Source organism: Dromaius novaehollandiae, chromosome 7, assembly GCF_036370855.1.
Source record: "Dromaius novaehollandiae isolate bDroNov1 chromosome 7, bDroNov1.hap1, whole genome shotgun sequence".
Lineage (NCBI taxonomy): Eukaryota > Metazoa > Chordata > Aves > Casuariiformes > Dromaiidae > Dromaius > Dromaius novaehollandiae.
The window spans coordinates 7,892,657-7,915,253 of NC_088104.1; the positions used below are offsets into that span (position 1 = coordinate 7,892,657).

The 22,597-nt window shown below is 38.1% G+C and overlaps 1 long non-coding RNA gene across 2 annotated transcripts in view; it reads right to left on the minus strand.

Moving 5' to 3' along the window:
• LOC112988312 (uncharacterized) overlaps window positions 1-22,597 on the minus strand; it is a 171,457-nt gene that overhangs the window by 85,821 nt on the left and 63,039 nt on the right. For both annotated transcript variants that reach the window (XR_010389920.1, XR_010389919.1), the window contains exon 4: window positions 11,769-11,894. This is a non-coding gene — a long non-coding RNA (uncharacterized LOC112988312). The remainder of the gene's footprint in view (window positions 1-11,768; window positions 11,895-22,597) is intronic.

The window sequence follows — 22,597 nt, forward strand, 5'->3', positions numbered from 1 at the left end:
AATAATATAAATGCTTATAGAAAAACAGAGCAAAGAATTTTTGATAAATTAGCAACAGTATTCCAAAGCCACATACATTTTCATAAATGGGACAGGTACACTATAAAGTGAAAGCTAATTAATAGGTTGTTTAACAGGCTCAAGCTCTTTTACCTGGTCCTATCAAAAGCCCTGGGTTTTGATCACCCTTATTCTTTGGTTTCTGTAAACTTTGATTTTAGTCTCATCTTAGCTCCAGGATCCTGCTATAGTCCCTACTCTGCTAGCCACTCCTTTCTGGTGCTCTGATAACGTCTCTTAAAATGACTTTTACATTTCTGGTGACCTGCTTCTCACTGCAGCTGATCTCTAGACTCTTCCACACACTCATAGCAGCCTCCGCTGCCCACATCCAGAGACCTATCATATCTTTCTTGCACCACAGCTCCCCAGCCACGTCCCCAACAACTACCCTCACTTTATTGCTGTTATCTTCTGGGGATCATGTTTCTCCACTAACCATATATAGACAAGTGCATTTGCTTACAGCTGAATTAAGTTTTCATTTTAGGGACACAATAAGCCATTAGATAAAAAAGTCCAAAGTAGGGATGCCAGCTCTGTAAATCAGGAAGGATGCTACTGAAGCTAATGGAGTCCTATGAGATTTATATCTGAGCAACTGAGAGAAAATGTGGCCCTTTACCTCAGCACTACACAGAATAAACAGTTCAGATCCACTCTCTCTTAAACTGCAACCTTTCCAAACCTGTTATTTTAATTCAGGACAGGTTTTGATCTCAAACTCATAGCAAGAACCATGACCGATGCAGATCCCTAAAAGCAGGAGCTTGATTCTGCACTAGGGATGCAGCAGCTATCCTGAAGTTGTCCCAGTTCCCCCTGGCAGGAAATAATGGAAGTTATTCATTTGCATTCAATTTCTCTTGGAAAATAATTAGTCCCCAGGCTCCTAGTGAGATAATCTGGGTATTGTCTAATCACCAGCTATGTATTCCAGCTTCGTTTAATGAACCCTCTGCATCCTTGTGTCTTACAGAGGACTTGCAGTTGCTAGGGTCTGTCCCATAGCCTCATGCTCAGATTGAAGGGTAGTTTCTGCCTCTCTCTCCCAGAATAGCTGGTCACTAACCATCCTACCCATTGGGTCTGCAGAGAAAAAAGTGTTAATATTAACTGCATCCTATATATCCTATATAAAACATGTTTTCTCTGCAGAAGTAAAGGGACTATAGTGTGCAGACAGAATTTTCTGAGAAACACGATCAAGAAGCCAGCTGTTAATATCAAGATTTTAAAATTCAGAGGCACACACACACACAAAAAGCATGAGTTTCCTAGCAGTCGAGGGACAGACACTAACTGAAGGAAGCACAAACAAAACAGAAGATTGGCTTCATGATCCAGAGACAAAACTATGTACAGAGGAACACTACACATCTTTAAAAACTACTGTTTCTGCCCAGAGTATTCAACAGCAGTATAAGGTTTGATCAAGTTTAGTTTTATAAAGGCTGTATATCTTTTTGCTTCAATTGCTGTATGCCATTGAAGAAATACAGAAATCAGCATATCCACAAAATTGAGACCTGGGCCTTACCACCACACACTCCAGCTCCCGTGGAATCTGGGAAGCAGTACCAGCGCCCCTGGTGCCTCAGCAGTCAGCTCATCCGGAACGCCAGGCAGGTCCTTGCAAAAAATTTCTTGGCCTTACACTGCTCAAAATTTCTATCCATTCTTTCCTACCATTGCAGAAGTTGTTCATGCACATTTGATTGCCATCCTTCAATTCTGCCATAGAAAATGGCCATCTGCAGGGCCTGCTCACCTGTGCGCTCTGGCTTGCAAACTCCAAGCAGAGGTAGTCTACGCAGGGTTTACAAGAGTCAGGGGACTCCGGTCCAGGCAGCTCATGAGTTCAAGGAACCAATATGTGGGGCCCAAACTCAACATCCTGGACAGGACTAACAGCGTTTGCAACACCTAGAAATGTCAGTGATAACACTAATTCTGCATTAACCATAAATGGAAATTGGCACCTTGAAAGCTCAGCTCTTGCCCATTAGACAGCAAGAAAACCAATCGACGGCCATTTTCATAGTATGTTACAAAATCTATAATATATCAAACTATTCCATCAAAAAGGAGAGTAAAGGACCTCATTCTTTACAACACTGCACACAGTGCAATGATTTAAAGTAAAAAGTGAGTACAAAATGCTAGTAAATCATAATAGGCAAATAAATACAAAACCTAAAACATCTGGAGATTAGAATTTTAAGCACAGCAATAATATGCAATACAAAATACCTAACATTTTAGGACATAAAGAAACACAGCATTTTGTCTTTGACACTGACTGACTTCATGTAGAAGGGAGAAAATGAAGGGAAGTATTTGGGTTTCCCTGCAACAGTTTCAACTCAAATAGCCTACTGATCTTGAGGACAGGAACAGAAGCAAGCTAATTTTCCCTGTTCAAGCTGAAGTCCAAAGTAAGCAAACAGAATCAATGTTGAAAAACAAGTGAGATTTTTAAAAAAATTTTACATTAATATTTTCAGGTATCACCAACTATAAAATAATTATTTTTATTGTCCAATTTTAAAAATCCCTTTAGCTTCCTGAAGCAGCCACTCAGTTTTATGAAAACAACAATGCATTCAGAAAGAAAAAAAATGCTTTGACATTATTACCATTTGAGATCACATAAAACTCAAGCAAAGCAAAATAAAACAAGAAAAAGATACTTATGTCCAGATTTGCGCATGTGATCCAGCAGCCTTTTACTAGCAGAAAAACACAAAACACATTATTGCTAGTGATGTTGCTGTTTTACGACAGGGCCCAGAAACCCTGCTAGTACATGAAAACTAAATGAAACAAAGCAAAGCAATGGTCTCTCTTCAGAGCATTTACAATTTAAGTACTTTATATAATGTTTTTCATCACAATACCTGAAAACCTTTCATCAAAGACACAGAACCTAATTTTTTTTTTCCAGTTACAGCAGGGCCTGTCATCAATAACTGCATTCAAATCGTATAGAGCTAAACCAGTGAAATGAGAAGGAATCTAGCCATCTGGGTAATCTGCAAAAAGTCCTGAAGTAGCACTTGAATATAGCAATATTAATCACAGCAACTACTATAGAGACTTGTAATGAATTATAAGACAATTTAAGTTTTCCAGTGATGATCATGACTCTAAACATGATTCTGCTACACTATGTTATGTAATGAGATACCTGAACCCACTTAGAAAGGCACTGAAACACACAACTCAAGGCAGTAAGGTAAGATTTTCAGTCATGCACCTGCAGTAGATCACAGGTGATCCAATGCTTTATTTTACCACACAAATAACATTGCTATTTTCCACAGATCTCGTTTGGAAGACTTTCTCTTTGAAGTTCCTTTTCATTTTGTTTGCCTTTTCCTCAATCCAGCGTCCCCTGTTTACTCCCTTGCCTTCTCTATAACAAACGAATCTCAGCTAACAAGGCATGCTGGAAGAGTGCCTACCCTTCCAAAAAGTCTGAATCAAGTCCATGCTCGGCTTAAACAGGCACTAATGACCTACTGAAGAATACAGGGCTTAAGCACATTTGTACATGATATTTTTGTTGAATTAATTTCTATTTAAGCACGTGGATAAGTTATTTCAAGCTGCAACATAAGACAAAGAAAACTTAAACAGAAAAGACTGAATTAAAATACAGAAAATAAAAAAAAAAAAGACTTCCTCTTTATTGAATACCTCTTTTCATCTTAACTTTGGCAATTTCTTCATGAAAAAAGGTATTAGCATTTGAAACCCCAGAAAAGTACTGCTAAATCATCTGACAGCTACGCATATTGCAAACCACATGAATCCAGAAGTTTCCCAAGAGCTTTCTTTCTGCTAAGAGTTTCTATAGTACACAGAGGTCATTAACACATGCCACCACCGTTACTAACAATTTTATTAATTATAAATTTCAAAGTAATTCAAGGAAATGCAAAAATGACAGGAAAAACTAAGCTACCGTTGTCGTCAGTATTTTGTAAATGAAAACCTAAGGAGCTCAGAGGATGAGGTCTGCATTGTCAAGCCTATCTAGCACTCTTCATGTTGAGCTTTACATGACAGTCTTAAGATGATGAACTTGCTTTTCAGAGGCAATTTTACTGCCGCTATTTACTATTTATTTTGTCAGGACAACTACAACATTGCATTATTCTGTGATACAATAGCACAGCAGGGAAATGCGAGGCAATAGTGAGCCAGTTAAACATGTGATAAATCTGTACCTGCATTTACATCGATCTCTAGTGAAACTGTTGATGTGCAAAGCTCTGAAAACCAAACACAATACTGCTAAAGAGGATATTCATAGCCTAGCAATCATCTTTAAGCTGGGGTGCAAGTGTTCAGACTGAGGTTCAAATATAAAACAAACCGAAGATGTTGGGGCAGAATTTTTTTCTCCCATGCTATCACTCTGCCTGTTGCACGGTGTTCAGCTAAATGAATATGTTGCAAAACAGCTCAGTATTCAGTCAAATTTAGTGTATCCCAGTTAACTGTCTAGCTTTGCATTCTTCAATAAATGTAATTGGCATAGTTTCTATAGTCTCTGTAAAGCTTTTCTGATATATTCTGATATATTGCTTAAAACCTTTCTTCCACACAATTCTACTTAAGCTAAAAAAAAAAAAAAAATGCAAGTCTTTGGGGGGGAAAAAAAGGAAATGAATTGGCAAAATGGATAAATGGATTTAATGCTAGCTTTATTTTTACTAATGTTTGGTGTTTTTCTGTTTTGCAACCTGCATTGTGACACAGCTTCAATTTGTTTCCTCACTCAAGTAATTTAAGTTGCAATACTGTTTCCTGAACTTGCAATTTCAATTTGCTCATTCTTCTCCCCAAACTCATCTCTATTTCTTCTTCATGGTGAGGGTTTACAAAATGGGTCAGATATGGCTTTTATGTGTTCCAGATCATATCAGTGAGAATTAACACAGAATGTTCTGTATCTTACATGACTTGGCACAAAGAGATTAGAAACATTTAGCAAGAGAATATTATTATTACTAGGGAGAGAGCTCACCCTCTGTGTTTAACTGCAATGATAGGCTACTAAACATCATTTCAGAAAAAAAATTACAAAGCTTGTCACTAGATAAATTAGGAATTCTAACCCTATTTTTCCAGTATTTTCAGCATTTTCTAATCCTATATTTGTAATCCTACCGATCTGTACACAGTAAGCGTGCAGGACGTACAACTCCAAGGTGACTGTTAGACCAGCCTTATGCTGCAAAGGATCCTTGTTCAGTACTGATAGGTACACAAATAGCACTTTCTGGAGGTATTTGGTATTAAAGTTGTTTTAGAGGTCTGCAGTCATTTCATATGTTCTTATATATGAATACAGAAGTTTCATTTGCTGTCATACACTATTAGGATGGCCGAAATATAATTCAGTATTATTATATAGTGAAGTACAGGCTTGTACACATACATACAGAGATAGTACATACAGATGGTTACCTCATAAATATGATTTATCCTCAAACATGCACATGCATACACACCTGTACACGCATGTATTTTTACGCTTATTTGAGACCATTGGCGGCTGTGAGTTTTTGTCATATTTAAAATAAACAGAAAGTATTATTTTGCTATACCTAAAGTACAAGTTATCAAAACAAACCCCACCTTAACAGAAAGTTCAGGTTTTAAACCATAAAGTCAGCCCCACAGCAGACAGCTCCGTCAGGCAGCTTCGGGCTCCCGCTCGCTGCAGGCCTCTGGGCACTGCCGGGCAGCAGAGTCTCCCCTGCGTGCCGTCCCCCCATCTCGCCGCCCACCACCCAGGATCCGCAGGCTCCAAACCCCAGGCTTCCCGGTACGCAGGTGAAACCAAGGACTCTCCCAAGCTCGAGCACAGCCCTTCTGTAGCTGCGTTTCTGTGACCACTGCACCTCCCAAGCTGGACAGTGCAGATGGGGCAGCCAGAGGCCTTTTTGCGAGGCCTCAGGAAGGTCCGAACTGTCCCTTCCGAGAGCCAGCATGATCCGAGCCCAGAACCTTCCAACTATCAAAACGTGCCCAGCCATCGCTCAACCAAATGGAGCCTTTCAATAACCAGCAGACGTGCAAACCCTCCCTTAGTGCATCTACCAACGTGCTCCCCAATCTCTCAAAATGCTGCTCTCCATAAGGGGATCACAGCTGTCCTGCTATATGTAGCTTGAAGAATAGTCTTAGGGAAAATAGGAACCTTTACACCAGAAAGAAGTGATTTGAAAGGGACAAGCTACGGACCTGCCTACTCGGAAGAACAGGAATATAGGTACCTTTCCGTGCACTGAACAACAACAGCGCAAGTTTTAAGCATCCATTTATCTAAATCATGAAGAAAACACAATCTGATGACATTTTCCAATGAAGTGAGCAGCTTTGTCCAACTTTTTCCTGTACATAAAATGAATGACCACCCAAGCACATGTAAGCACTGTTGAATTTTCTGGTGTCAGATATTCTTATTTTCTCTTTGCATCCTTCCCCAAAATGAAATGCTGTATACCTTCATGAACTAAATGCAATTTTTTTTAACCACAGAAAACAGCACAGCTCTCGCTTGTGCTGTTGTACCTGAAATGGCATAATTTGGACTGTACTGCTAGGCGTATTTATGGCATAAAGCACACTTCACAGCTGGCCTAAAATCCCAGTGTAAACCACTCAAAGCAGAGAGAACGAGCAGGAATGGGAGGTACAAAGTATCAAACAACAGGGCTTAGATGACAGCAGCAGTACGCAATTTTCTCCTAATTTGAGATTGAAGTGCTTTCCACAGTCTGAGGTTGGAGCCGCTCTGCTTCATGGGTAGGGAGAATAATTTTTACGAGTTATTAAATCAAAAGAGCTAAACTCCCCAGGAATAGAGGGCACAATTAGACGTGTCCAGCAACTCTTTCTCACATGCTCTACCCATCAAAGGAAGCGGAGGCCAGGCCTAACCTGCCAAGCAGATGGTTTATAGTGAGCCGGAGGACCCCAAATGTCTCACAAGGGTGTCAGAGAAGCAAACGGAGATGCGAGACGGTGACGGGGAAGCTCTCACTCAAGTGCTGCTTCTTTCGAAGACAAGAAATCTCAGACTGCTCAGGCTAGACGTGTATGCAAAATATAAATTTTGTACAAAATCTTTTCTAAAATAAAGCATACAGATTTATTTTCGATGTAAAGAAAAATCCAGTTAAAGTAGCATAAATCGTGCTTCCAACAGTAAATTTAAATAGGAAAGCCAATATTGCAGTAAGAACAATTCAATAATCTGATTAAACATTCAACTTTACTGTCCAAGGAGATGGTCTATTTACCAAATTAATTTCTTTTTCCCTGGAAACAGCTGTATCAGATAGCTATTGACAGGCCAAAGGCAATTTTCAGCACATTTAATAAATGTAATTAATATGCATTTAGTTTTACACAAAATTGCTATGAAAACAGACCTCCCTCAAAGAGGTATGAGATGGCAAAATTAAAAAACAAGAGGTAGCTAGCAAAATATCCAGTTATTCTGTGATCCAAAATGATTTTAAGATACATTTGAATAGCTGAAATCACTGCCTGCTTTACAATAGTTATAACTATTTTAAAAACAGTATTTTAGCAGAGATTAACAATAGCAGTCATTCCAGGGGATAAGAAAACAGCACCGTCTAACAACTGCCCGGGAATGAAACACCTAACAGCCAGGGCAGCATGTTCACGCCACAAGCATACAAGCTAAATCAGCCGTGCTAACTCAAATGGAGAACACGGCACAGCAAAGATGCGCAGCCAGGACACTACTCCAGGGCGGTGGCACAGGGGCAGCGAGGGCTGGCTGCTCCCGAAGCGAGGGGGAGCAGGGCAGGGGCCTCGTTGGCCAGGCCTGTCCCAACGCCCCCAGCGAGGCGAGCAGGGCAGCCCAGGCCGCCAGCACGTCTGTGGTAGCGAGGAAGGGCCGGGGGCAAGTGGGAGGTCACTCCGCAGGTGAGGGTCAGGATGGGGCCTGGTGAGGGTAACCGAGGTCAGACACAGCCCAGCGATGCCCAGGCAGAACTGTGGCGCCATGGCAGCTCTGAGGCCAGGCTGGGAAGTCAGACCACAGGCGGGGGCCAGATCAGCAGGGTCCATGGCCAGGCCCCAGCAGGGCTGTGGTGGAGCTGGAGCCCAGCACCCCTCTGACATGGCCCAGGCAGGGTGAAGGCCCAGGGCTGAGCTGACATGGGCTCCAGAGCCCTCGGGCAGAGCATGTTGGGGGAGGCCCCAGGTGAGGCCAGTCAGGGTCTTTAAGGCCTCTTGGTGCACTCAGGGTCCTGACAGATGGAAAGTCAGTGAGACCTAAATATTGAAATAAAAGATACAGTAATGGTCACTTCCAATAGAGCATTTCTACGGGGAAGAGGAGTCAGCAGAGGATGGACACAATCATTGTGAGAATACACCTTTTGACAGATTGAGAGACTGGCACTGGGAAAGCTTCTACATGCAATTCAGTTTCTATTCTGTTTTTTCAAAAGTTAACTAATTAGGCAAGAAATTAGCCTGGGTAGAACCCAAAGCTCTAGCAGAACTCACCTGCAGCAGAACGCTGTTAGTTATATAATAATGTTTAAATGTATTTCCTTCTGCTAGAAATTTAGTTTAAGATTCAAAGCCAGAAATCTCTGCCAGATTTGTTTTTCTCCAGGTAAATATTGTCCAAAGCATGCTTTGCAATTACAATTTTTTAAACGTTCATAAACTCAACAGATTCTTAAACAGCACTGAGAGATTAGGTTGGGCTATGGAGAAAGAGCACACTTGGCCATCAGCTTCATTCCCTGCAACACAATCCCACAGAAAGCTCTCTCTTGACCACAACTTTCTCTTGAACTCTTGAATAAAGCAGAGGAGTTCGTAGGAGAACAGCACAGGCTAGGATTGCTCTTACAGTAAAAGAATTACCCGGACCAGAAGAGAGGGAATCCCTCACGCAACATCCACAGCCTCTAACGAGGACCTCTACGGAACTTTGTGCTCCTCAGCTGCTGCCAAACTTTTAAAAGACTAAAAATAAAGTTCCTAGAGGATAAAGAAATGAAGTTTTTGAGGAGGGAAGAATATCTAATAGAACTTGAGACATAGTTTTTGCAGTTAAAGGACTAAGCCATTACAGAATCATGTGACATACACCAAGGGAACATTACACCAAGGCTTTCTCAGTTATGTACCAAAGATCAATGATAGTCACATTTGCACAGAACTGTGCATCAGACATCTCTGTACGACTTGGGTTAGACACTCAGCTATTGGAAAACAGCTTAGCTCCGTTTAAATCAGTGGAGCTTCAGAAGTCTGATCCTTCTGTGCAAGCTAATGCAAGATCAAGTACTGTTATCCTTACAAATGAAGGAACTGCAGTAGAAGTTACATGTTTGCCCCACAGCCTTGATAAAAACATGAACATTCTTGAAGCCCAGGTCCTTCTAAAGCCTTGCTCTACACTTCGGCCTTCCAAGTAACAGCAAGGTACTGAGAATCATCAGACAAGGAAATCCACCCTGCTTGTGTCACCATGTGCATGAACATCAGGGAGCTGTGGAAAAAGCATGAGCAAAGCTAAATCAGAATATTGTGTGTTCTGGGAACAGACGCAATTTTTAGCCTGGGCATAAATGGAAAGCCTATAAAGGCTGAAATGAAAGAATCAAAAAGCTGTTTAATATATCACTGAGAGCAATTCTCCTAATTTTTTTAATATTTCTAGCTTTCCCTACTCTTCTAAATCTCCTCACTTCAACAAAGGTACTCTAAATTTATGCCTATGTAAGGCAGAAATCAAGACATTAATGCAAATGTTCTTGCTCTATAAATCAGCAAATCCTTCTCTATACTAAAAGTGAGATTTCACAGTCAATTTGAACTGATCTAAGACTGCACTGCTCCTGAAAAGGGCAATCCAACCTTCCTTTTATCTCCAGCTGTGTGTTCCCACCACTTCCTTTGTGTGGGCTCTAGCAATCATACAGCCAAAGGATAAACAAGAACAACTCACTGATCCTACTGAAAACTAACACTAAAAATACTTAATTTTCAGCTAGTTTCTGCAGGGTTGAAAACACCCCTTTCAAAGACAATCTACAGTTAACCCTCGTGTAAGTTGATTGCGAAACCTCAGAGTGAATTGAAAAAACAAAATTTATGAACAACTGAGCAAGTCACATTTTAAAAGTGTAATTTTTATCCCAGCTTAGAAAAAAAATCCTAGTCTAAACAGGTCCTTAAGAACAAGAAATGAACTGTCGATTTAAAGTGAAAAAAATTATAGTTAAATGCTCATTTTAAGAAATGGATTTAGAATCTACAAATACTTAGCTTATATAATATATAATATATAAAAATATAATCAGAGGGAAAAATCATGATTAAAATGCTGTAATTTTTCCTGTCATTTTTCTTTATTTTTCTTATTTGATTGCTTTAAATTTTTTATGCATTTTTAATCTTGTAGAGATTTTGTATTTTTTAATTTTTTGATCAGGTATTTTTCACTAACTCTGTTTATAAAGCAATTAAGAAGATCTTCTTTCCCCTTTTCCCGTCTTTCTTGTTTGTTAGATTTTAATCTGTGTGGTATTGTGATACTAAACAAACTGTTCCTTTCTGATGTTTATTTCTTGCTGGTTCTGGTTTTGTCTCTCTAATGTGTGTAGTAACAACAAAAATTGTGCTCTTTTATGGCAGCTAAAAATACAACAATGCATTATCCTACATACATATAAATTAATAATATCAAAATACTTGACCGATTTCTGAATTTCCAAAAACCATGCTCAGCAGCGTAAACACTGTACTTTGTTAGCCCTGTTCTGGCAATTGAATTTTATAAACACACAGGTTTTTGATCTAAATGTAGTGCTTCTAAGAATGCTAACCCATCTGATCAGGTATATATGCAGGCAGAATCTCCTAAAAAGCGTTACTAGAGTTTCCAAGTCCCCACATCCAGTCAACAGTCAACTGATGGCATCCATGAGGTCTGCTAATAGGATTTCTGTTGCAGTCATAGTTTTCATGAGACTGGCATACAAATTAAGACAAGTAAATGTCTTTAACATAGGTTTTGCATGTTATTCTCCCAACTGGTGTGAGAAGTGACTTTCTTAGGAATGGGCCACAGTTACCTGCACACAAACAGGTTAAGTTATTAAAAAAAGGGTGAGCCTTTTTTTAGACTGATTATAGATTAGGGTTTTTGGAGATTACTCAGTGACTTAAACTCAATAAATGCGACAAGATGCTAAAACACTAGTGGTTTCTATTCTGACCTTTTCTAGTCTTTATCTTTTTGTCTGTTTTTTTTTATCATGTAACCTCTTAGGGAAGGAAATGTTGCCTTCTTTTATGTTGGGAAATTGCCCAGAACATTGCAAACACTACCCAAACAAAGAGTAATTATTATAATGACAGAATAGGAGGAGGAGGTTTACTTGACCCTGTGCCAACAGCCCTCTAAAGACACCTGTCAAACTCAGTGGAATTGTACACAGGCTTATTGCTTAGGTAATTGTACTGACAGTAATAGTACTAATAGTTAATTGTACTAATACAATCAATGCAATCAAAATGAACAAGAGAAAAGATATATTGCTATGCACACAAGAGATAACTGAACCTATTTTTTGAGAGTTACATATGACACTTAACATAACCACTTAAAATACATAAATAGGTACCATTTCTTTTCTCTTGTGCTGAGCTGGAGTTTCAAGAGATCTGGAGTTTCCTCTCCGTTCTGCTCCTCACTTCATATTCTTCAATATACCACCGTGAGGTAACTCTTTATGCCTTCATCTCACAATCTATGAAACAGAGATAATGATTTTCTTCTCAGAGGACTCTGAGATATGCAAATAAAATGACACATAAGAGTTCAATACCATTAACATACTCTTTCTCCACTGAATGAGGTCTCAAAGCAGAACCTTTTCCTTTAATCTTGTTTGCTGAAACATGCCCTATGCCAGACTTAAACAACACATTTAAGTAGTGTATGATGAAAAGAAGGTCAATATAATGAAATAAGCTCTGCAAACATCTCATTTTCTCTAGATTTAATTATGATGAATCTTATCTACTGATAACTTTTTTTAACCTTTCTAATCTTACAAAGTGCTCGTACCAGATTCTGTCAGTCCTTCATATTTCATGCTGTGTATCCCATTTATGTCCTGTCTGTGAAACATATAGCTAGCATGACATTTCATATTCTAGAAACTTGCACTATTAAACAAGGAATACAGCCTTCCTGCATCATTAATGCCAACATCATGATTCAGACCTGTGGCTTCTAAGTCATTCTTTTAGGTTAATTTATTGCCATAATAAAGCAATGTCTTTGCTTGCTTCTAGTATTTTATATGACAGTGTGAAGATTTGAATATATTTTCTGAAAAGCATAATATCAAGACTTCAGTTGTCCTTAAAATTCTGTTAATATTTCTGTAGACTTATTTACATAAGCCTCTACAGAAAAAAAGCAGCTATAAATAGACAGGGAACATGTAATAAATAAGCAACTGTCATCAAATACACTGCCATAAATTAGCTAGTAGATGCAACAGTATCTACGGCCAAGACTATATTCATAGTTCTATTAATGGTCTTTGGGTCTCTCTCACCTACCGTTGCTATCCATAGAACTTCGCTTGGGGAAAACTATCTCAGCAATTCAGCAGGTCAGCACTTAAGTGTGTTTTTGGTTTAGGTACTGGGAAAAAGAGACTTGACTCCACATGACTGTTTCTGCCATGAACCAGCTTTCAGTTTCACATCTGACTCTGTGGACAGTACTGAATTAAAAAATTTGACATAAACCGAATGAAAGTTCAGTTGTTATATTTGATAGTTTTCCAATGAAATGTTAACATTCTGTGAATGTCTCAATATAACACTGGTGTTTTTTCTCTTGTTCATTTTGATTGTATTAATTGTATCAGTACAATTAACTATGAATGATTTTACTTAAGCAATAAGCCAGTGTACAATTCCATTGGGTTTGACAGGAGTCTTTAGGGGGCTGCTGGCATAACAGAAAATAAAATACAATTTTTAATATTAAAAAATTTAAATGCCCATATTCAAACAATTTCACAACAAGGTTCTCTCATCAGACTTAAAATCAGTGAAAGCCTTTCCACTCCAGTTTGGACAGTGATATACCTGGATTTAAGCTTTAAAATACCCTTTTGTTACAGATTGTGACCTGATAGGACAGTCAAGACTGGTAGCATTCATGATAATAACAAATGCAACTCTGGAGCCTTTAGTTAAGAAAAACTGAGTGCATTAGAACCTAGAATTACTCACTTCATACTGAGAATGCTCAGTGGCAATTTTGCCTTAGTAAAGCTACTAGAAGAGGCTTGAAAAGCTGATTTTAAAAAATGGAAGAAATAAGTAGAGCTTTATTCCCCAAAAGACTCTTTAAGTAGAAAGCCTGATTCAGTGGAAAACAGTTAATGGCTGGGGAAAAAAAAAAAAAAAAAAAAAAGACTTTGAAGAAAATATTGATTCTATAATGAAAGAACTGGCAAGATCCTGAGAAATTTAACCTGTGGAAATCTTAAACAAAGAACAGTGGATAAATCGAGATTCCCTCAGTCAGCCTAGTAACGCACAACAACCCCCAGAAGCTAAGCTACTAGTGAAGGAAACATCTGAAAGGCACTCACATCTCTTCTTTCTCCTTAAGCTAGAGGATCGTTGTTTTGCTTGACAAACATTTCAAAACATGTGTGTTTTACCCATGATTTCTATGAGGACAAGAAATAGATGTGTCCAGCATACAGACAATCTGGCCACCAGCAAATTTTGGTAGCCTATTTGGCTCAACACGTTAGTGATTTAAGGACCGTTCATAATTGTGCATCTGCAGACACAACCCCGGTTGCTTCATGTTGAAACGTGTGGGGGAAATGCCCTGGCAAAGAGGTTGCAGGATCTAGTTTAGCAATGAAATTCTGACATGCAGATCAAGAGCTGGAAATACAGGTTTCCAAACTAAATTATTCTTTACCACTGTGAAACTTGTATTAAAAGATATTTATAAGCAAAATATAAATATAATGCATTTCTATTAAGATAAAGCTATTCCAAAGACACACATACAAAAGTGCTTTCCTAAAGAAACAGCTGCAGGTCTTTGGACCTCAAACCCTGCTTGAGCACAGTTAATGCACAGATTACTTAATATACCTCTTTGTATTGCTTTAACGGCTGAGGCTGTTGCAAAGGACAAAATTAAATATATTTGCATCAAAAAAAGTTTAAAATAATTTTAAGTTTGACAAGCCATGCATTCAAAATTTACAAAAGGCCAGAAAATGAAAGAAATTTAGAAAAGTAGGATTTCTTCTCATACTAGATTTGTTTCTAATCCCACCCTCCCAACTCATTCTGCATAATTTCTATCCACTAAAAAAAAAAAAAAAAAAAAAAAAAAACAACCCACTAACCTAAGGTCACCATACAGGAATGCCATTATGTGAAAACATGTAAAAATGTTATCACTTTCATATATTAGCTTTATCTTTACTGTACTATATAGCTGGCATTTCAGCCTGATCCTTATGCAAAAGTTACAGCCATAAAATTTTGAAATTTAAATCTCTTTAAGGTCATTTTAAAAACACAGGCACTTTCCTATAAATAAAACCTTTGCCATTATGGTCTGCAAATAATCCTGCCTAGATTTCAGTGAAGACCCATGACACGCTTACATAGGATATTTTTGATAATAGATTTATTTTGTATAGACTGTAAACAGACTTGACATAAATAAGGCTGCTTCTTACTGGTCCTACTATGTCTTAGCACATTGAAGAGACAGAATATTATATTTTTTTGCAAAACAAGCAGCATGAAATTTTGGCTTATCCTTCCTAGGAAATAATTTTAATTTTTGCTGTTATAAAAGATTTACCCCAATATGAGAAAATTTACATGGATCCTGTAATCCAATAACAATTTCCAACTTACTAAATTGTTGATCTGTACACCCTTCACACCCCTTTAGTACTGCTGTACACTCAAATTATAAGATATTCATAGAGCCAGAGAAGGAATTCATAGTTTCTCATGGCACGTGTGGCCTGCCAGTCTGTTACCAAGCAGACTTTTTCACTCTCTACTTCTCCTCCATATATTTATTTGAAAGTTTCTGACACAGTCAGCACCATAAAGGTGGAGATATTTGTAACTGATGTCCATTTTAGGACCTCTTTACCTCTTTGTCAGACAGATATAAAGAAGCCTCAGTGAAAATATGAGTCTGTTCTACGAGTTCTATGATGGAGATCGGCATCCTACAAACAGATTGCATGAAGGACACTTTCAACTTGCAGGAATCTTGCACCTCCCATCAAATCAATGGGATTTGGGCCATGAGCTTCAAAATGACCAGGATTTCATCTATAGGCTCTGTGCTTTTTCAAGCCTAAGCTGCAGTTGACTGGATCCTGTTTCAGAATCTGTTCTATATCAGCACTGGTTCTGGAGCCACCTCGCTCCCCTATTTAGTAGTTTGGTGAACTACGGAAGCAACACCTATTTTCCCACTGCAGCAACATAGGCTTGTTTAGGACATAGTTTCAAGTTAAAATAAACGTTAAAGAAAAAATTCCCTGGGAGAGAAAAGATATTGTTTTCTATTCTTCGCTGTCAAGGAAAAAAGCTGCTTTTTCATCCCTTTCTAGAAGCTTACAATATGATTGGCAAAGGATCAGGAATAATAAGACAACCGGTGACGTAAACCCCAGGAGGAACAGAGCAGCTTTTGTTCTGAACTCTCATCAAAATCTTGGAAATCTTACAATGGGAAATGTTGCTGGAATGTAGGTTCTTATCCTGAGTTCTTACATGTTAGACTTGCGATTTCTGAAATCTATAACTTGCTTCAATAGTTATAATAGACTGTCAAATTTTCTGTCTGTAGCTGAAATAGCTATACAGTTAAATATTTAAAATGCTCTTGACACAAAAAAGTCATTCTCTATTAATGTAGCATTATTCTTGTTGTCCCACTGGAGTTACTAGCTATTTTGACTGTTAATGCAATAACCTCTATAAAGTATGCAACAAATGATGCAACTATGAATAAATACTATAGAACAAATAACAAAAAAAAAAAAAAAAAAAAAAAAAAAGCATAGCTTAAAGCACTATAAACAGGAAGGTCACACTTCCTAGAATGGATATTAAATGTAATGTTAAAGGTAAAAAGCCTTGCGTAGATAAAAACCCTAAGGTAGTATAGTCAACATTACCAAGTCAGAAAAAGCAAAACTTATGACTCAAAAAGCAATATTGTATCTACCATTTAGATAAGCTATATGACTTATCCTAAACATTTTAAAAATGTACAGTAATGACTTTATAGGAAAAGAAACAGAAATAGAAAACAGTACCATTGGTCCAAACCCTGCAAGCACTTGATGCAAATAGGAGGCTTTGCTAACCATGCAGATGCTTTTGCAAAACTCCGAATTCTACGGAAGATTTCAGTTATGTAAGCATAGTCTTTTGAATTTAATCTCTTTTTAAATGAGAAAGAAAAAAAGACAGATTTGTTTGTAGAGAGAGTACTTCACTGTGCAAGTCCTCTCCTCAAATCTGTCTTTAAGTGTGCATCGTCATGCAATTCAAGTTTTCTGGACTTGAGTTACTTCCTTCTAATTAGTCTAGTAGCTTAAAGGAGAGCATCCACTCCATAAAAACTACTTGAACTGCCGTGTTCTCATTCACAGCCCACCCACTCATGTACGACCCTAATATTTCTGGGGTCATATGTCACAGTTAGCTACAAAGTAAGGTGGACTGTGTGAGAATGGGTATTCTCTATGGCCACAATGAAGGAACTGTAACTACAAGTAGCAAACCAGTCAGGTCGCAAACCAAATTAAAGAAAGCACTAGTTAGCTTTGAAATAAAAACATACTTATTACAGAAAAGGAACCTAAACAAATGGATCAATTAAATCATTCACATCTTCTGTAGTCTCCACCAAAGTAAAAAAAGAAGAGGCTAGAGCTCAAAATACATCACATCCATTATAGATGTGTAGTGTGGTCCAGTGCATTCCTAAGTAGAAGTTCTTATAGAGTGAGAAGACTGAGTTCAATGTATTCCCATAAGATGGGATGTCTACTAGCCTTTCTAAAAACATAGGCAAAAAAAGCAGCATTTAGGGAAGGGGAAATGCTATCACAAAAATTTATCTCATAGTGAGCTGTCTGCATGAAATTTCCTTCTACCATTGTTCAGAGAAACAAGACTTATACATACCTGAAATACAAGTTGCACCAAGAAATACTCATCTCAACAGGTAAGCCCAAATCAATTTTAATAGAAAGTCAAAACCAAACACAGCAAAGCCTGGAGGTAAGAAGCAGAAAACATACCAGAGCAGTGCTCAGGAACCTTGGGAATCAACTGATGTCACCACCTGCTTTTAATTAAGCCAATGAACAGAAGATACTTACCATAAACCACAGAAACAGGAGTGTCACCTGTGGCAGGTTGATGGCTTCTCCTCTAATACCGTGTTAACATTTTTTTTATTAGAGATAAGTAAGGTCTGTGGGTCTGGAATTGTTAAGGATAGGAAAGTAGAAACTACTCACTGCAGTTGCCTTTTCCCTCAAATCCATACCCTCACAATGGAAGAGACCTCCTTCTAGATAGTAGCTTCAAGTTATTTCAAAATCAGAATGATTAGCTTATATGTTCATAAAATCCAATTAATTCATGATCTGTTTTTATATTATCTAGGTTATTGTAAAATACTACTCAGATCTTCCCATTATAACTTTATTCTATCATTTTCTATTTGAATTACAATCTCTTAAGTTAGAAATGTAAGATAGGAGACATCTCCCAGTTGGTCATTTGCTGTATTCAAGTAGCAGTGTGTTCATAAAATGATCATTGGTCATATGTAATATGAGCTTTCAAACAAAGCAACTCTCCCTTACAAGAGGTGCTTATAAACTGCACACGCTAGGGGGTTCTTACAAATGTCTGAGAAACACCAACACAGGAAAGGCAATGCATTACGTTAGAAGAGCCACATGGGAACATTACAACTAAAAGAACACTTTGGTGGGTCCCAGTTCTATATGAAATCCATTTAACGATATAGATATATTTACTTACTACTAGAAGTTTAAAAAAATAGTCTAACATGTATAGTTCCTTCTGCTTTCAGAATTAAATGTAAGTTGGAGGGTTTGTTTCAGGATGGAGGAGTCAAGGGGTAGGCACAGGGGGGCTGAGGTGCTGAGTAGTTAGTAGTAGGGAGAGACTGCTTTGCAGGGTAATCATGTCAACTATAGCAAGAGGAAAAGGAAAATTACTCAAAATCTTGGTTTCACTTGTTTTCATTTTATTCAGCCAGACTTGCATCTGTAACAGTGATTCACTGATTTCAACTTTCTAGTTATTTTAGAAATGCTACAATGATGCCAGCTGGTATAGCTAAAAGTTTTCAGTTAAATACAGATAGAGTAACATTGTATAAATAAGCGTCAGTTAAACAGTTCCTCAAATGAACTGCTGCAGTTTAGCCCAAGGCGATAAAAAATCTTGACTGGGCCAGCAAACTTTCAAGTCCACATCCTGCCTATCTTCCTGCCCTAGGGAGCCTTTGTATACGGCTCATTGTTACACAGAGCAGCTACTTCAGCCGAGGAACCACTGCAGGAATTTAAGCCTTATTTGACAGTATTATTAGAAGTCATTGTTTTAATGTTTCTTAATTTTCAGCGTTTAAGAGATGCAGTTCATGGTCCAGTTCACTAAATTGAACTCTGAATGTGTTACTATCCAAGTCAAGATAATTAACCCTAAACTGTAAAAAGCACTTTCGCAGAGTGTGTATTAATTCATGCACTGAACATTTCACAAGCTCATCTAACTTCCATTTAACTTCCATTTAAAAATAATCTCTTTTCTTCTGCATCTAGTAATCATGAAACATTCTAAATAACACCATAAATACCTAAGATCTGAATATTATTTGAAATAAAATATTTATTTAAAGAAACTACTAAAGAGAGTATTTTTGTTACTCTGTACATTATTAATCACAATATACCAGAACTGGTTACAATTTTCACATAAGTGAATCAGAAGTCAAGAACACTTCTCACTACTTCGCCTGATTGCTTACTGCTTCTGGAAAACCAGTGGTTAAACTTACACACAGCAGTTAGCCTGGATGATTGACATACAATTCTAAATTTCTGTGTCAACTTAATGCCAGTTGCAAATCCTCATTCTATAAAGCCTTACTTTGTTTACTGGTCCTTGCTATTTTTGAATTCATTCATATATTTGAGGGAAAATCCCATGTTTCTTTGTGATGAGGATCCTCAGAATTTTTCCCTAATCAACTGATAGGGAACAGCTGCAGACAACTGTAGATGGGCACTATTAATACTGAAGTCATTTAGTTTGGATGTATAATGCAAAAAAGGTGAGTTTCTGCCTAAGCTTTAAACTTACTCCCCCTGGCTTGTTACTCTAAGTGCCTTCTAAATTCCAAATAAAGACTTCCCTGCTTGCATTATAGTGATTCTATACGAAAACTGAAATATAAACCAAGTAAAGGAGGTAATCTAGTCCTACCTATGAATTCATGGCTAATAAAGCCTTTTCCACCTTAATCCATCACAGAATCATTCTTCATCATTGGGTTAGAAGTTTACCACAGAAATTCATACACTTCATGATTTGAGGATTCTAATTTTCTAGACCTACATATATAATTAATATTCAGAAGCCTATTTCATTAAATCTTCAAACCAATGCAAACCACTGGAACAACATCATCTACACATTTAGTTCTCTTCCTGTGTATCTTCAGGGACATTCAGTCAAGTTAAGTAATTTGTTCCCCATGTCCAAAACTCTCCTTCAGCGTCTTTTGAATGACAGACCATTTCATCCTGTGTGATCTCAACTTCCCTTGATGACAGCCCTATCCTACTGGAACTATGAAACCATTAACATCAGGAGCAAAATTTAGGTGTGCAGAAGACAAAATTGGCTCAGCAGCTATCCCACAAACTCTCTCAGTAGAGGTCAACAACCTCAGCATTTTCGGAGCAAACTGCAGACTCACTATTTCCATGAACCTGCCCCAGATAACACTACCAGAAAGGTCTTGCTGGCTGGAAGGAAATGAAAAATACTATGAACATGTTATAGTTTCAGAAAATAAGTAGATAGTACCATGACAGACATCAAATAAGACAACGGATTGCCTTGATTTAGTAGAGGCAAAAGGTGCACATGGTCAGTCTTTGGGGAGTAATGCCTTGTAGTAAATGTGAGACAGTCAATATAAGGCAACTTTGCCTCTGTGAAAGGAGGGCAAGCAGCTCAGACTAACAGTTTCTCCATTGCACATGGGCACGGTATTTTCACAGTCATTCTAAGGTAATTTGAGGTCATCTTTATCAACAGATCAAAACCAGGAAGTTTTTTTCAAATAAAACTAATTTAAGAAACATCAACTTATCATATATATTTCCTAATTCTACTTGTATAATATAAGATTATCTAATATTCCAGGTTATCTTGGATTCAAGTACACACAATGTAATCTTCCATTTGAAAAGCATTAAGCTGATGCAGTGGCTGTTAAATGACTTGCCTATAGTCATCCAGCACATGAAAGGCTGAGCCAGGAATAAAACCTTGGAGTCTCAACTGACAAGTTATATGTAACAAGGATTAGAGCACAGTTCTTCTTTCTGTAAGTTAACATGTTGTGTTGTATATCAACAGAAATATGGGAATTGCCACATTGTGTTAGACTCTAGCACATATTACCCAGTATTCTTCCTTCAACAGTGGTCAGAATTAAACAGGTGAAAACATTACAGGGAAAAATATTTTCATGTAGTAGTTCTGAATTTCCCATATTTTATATCAGAGATGCTTAACCTGAAGTCCACAGGCCGTCCACCAGGACAGTTCAATGATCTACGGGCAACTCTGGCAGCCTTTTTTACCTGAAGATCACTCAAGAGTATACAGTGAGCAGATTACAGGCAAGATGAGTTCTTCCAGCAGTGGCAGCCTTCTCCTGGATACCAATTAACCCTTCATTTTCTCCCTTTTTACCCTGAAGACCTCTAATATGACTTGCTGATATTGATGGGAAGCTAAGGAAAAGAGGGCAGCCAGGAGCAGCCACTACTGTACCAGAACAATTCATCCAGGTCCCTATGAATTCTTTTGAGGGCAACCAGAAACAGGCAGCATGAATGATTTTGGCAGTGGCAATACGCTCATGACTACCTTCCTGCAGCAGCTTGAAAAAACACTGGGACCTACACTCACTATATAGCGTATCTGCAGCAAAGCCAAATGCTTGCCAGAAGCATGGAGCCTACCAAACACATACAGCAGAGCTGCTCTACACATCCACAGGAAATCAGGCAGATCCAGCGGGACTGTGCATGCACAATATGTCTAGTCACACAGCAGCCTCCGTGGTGCTGGTCCTCAGGCATACTGGCTGTGTGACCTGCTCAGCCAAAAAACCAATAGGGCACCACTATTTTAAATTCATTATTTTTGCTTTGTAAAATTAGAAGAAACTAAGCTTCTGCTCTGTTTTCTCTAGACCATTCATTATTTTATACGACTACTCCCCTGTTATTCATGTTCCGTCAAAAACTAACTTTTTTGCCCACGCACTTGCCCTGAAACAGTCCCGTTACCTGCTCTGGGTACCTCCCCTGACAGGGACTACCAAAGACATATTGTGATCATTTCAAAAGGTACTCTATTTTCTGTATTTTCACTCATTTTCATAAATGTAAATATGCACTCAAAGAGTTTGATTCTGTATCACCCTACTGTTCATAAATTAATTTAGTGCAAAGTTGGTATAAAGCATTACTATTCTTATGAAATAGTATTTTATATTCATTCTTTACTGATATAAATGATAGTATCAAGCAAATGGAAAAAGAGAATCAGACCTAGAAAAATGTGAGCATATTAATTAAGACATACTGACTGTCCCTTACTAAATTATACATTTCTAAATCGTTTAGAAGCATGCCTTTTAAAGTAGCTCAGGGGATTTGCAGTTGCCTACAGAGCTTTTCATTTCTAGGTCACTTGTTAAATCTACCCCAGGTCAGCACTGACTGAAAGTTATTACTGTCTGGCAGTTGTTTTGTAGTCTACATAAAATGAATTAGTGGTTTCACTCTACTTGCTAATGGACAAGTGGCCCCATCTTACACTTCGACCTAAATGGCATCCTGTTGACTACTGCAGGAGAAAGAACTAAACAGACTCTTTCTGTCTCTGTAGCTAGGTCCTCCTGGTTAGGAATTAGACTGGTGGGACATTCAGAGCTATTACAGCACTACTCTACAAAAAATAAAGCCCTCCAGGTCTGCAATTCCTGCAATCAGAACAGATAAAATGCTATTTTGGTGAGCTGTTGTGGTAATTACTCTGGTCCTCTGTGGATCTTTAT